This window comes from Brassica oleracea, chromosome C8, assembly GCF_000695525.1.
Source record: "Brassica oleracea var. oleracea cultivar TO1000 chromosome C8, BOL, whole genome shotgun sequence".
Lineage (NCBI taxonomy): Eukaryota > Viridiplantae > Streptophyta > Magnoliopsida > Brassicales > Brassicaceae > Brassica > Brassica oleracea.
In genome coordinates this window covers 26,133,438-26,133,642 of record NC_027755.1, presented here as the reverse complement: position 1 = coordinate 26,133,642, position 205 = coordinate 26,133,438, and the positions used below count along the sequence as shown (strand labels likewise).

At 31.7% G+C, this 205-nt stretch overlaps 1 protein-coding gene across 5 annotated transcripts in view; it reads left to right on the top strand.

Annotated features, from left to right (window-relative positions):
- LOC106308147 overlaps positions 1 to 205 on the top strand; it is a 7,326-nt gene that overhangs the window by 2,644 nt on the left and 4,477 nt on the right. The window contains exon 3 of one of the 5 annotated variants that reach the window (XR_001263492.1): positions 78 to 120. The exons of the other annotated variants lie outside the window; for them this stretch is intronic. The gene's annotated coding sequence lies outside the window, so the exon portion shown is untranslated. Of the gene's footprint in view, positions 1 to 77; positions 121 to 205 lie in introns of those variants that run through there. 5 annotated transcript variants of the gene reach the window in all.

Sequence of the window (205 nt, the reverse complement as noted above, 5' to 3'; positions counted from 1 at the left end):
TGTGAAACATATTTGTTTCTTTTCATCAGTTGCTGTGTTTAATCTTTTTTTCTTACAAATAATGATGACTTTGACAGTTCATTCACGGGAGCCAAGAAGTAAAAGAAGAAAAAGCCAGTGAGTGTTTGACATTTTCTGTCTTCCTGAGTTTTTTTTTCCATTCATTAAACTTGGATTTTGAAGATTATGTGCCTCACATTCTTTT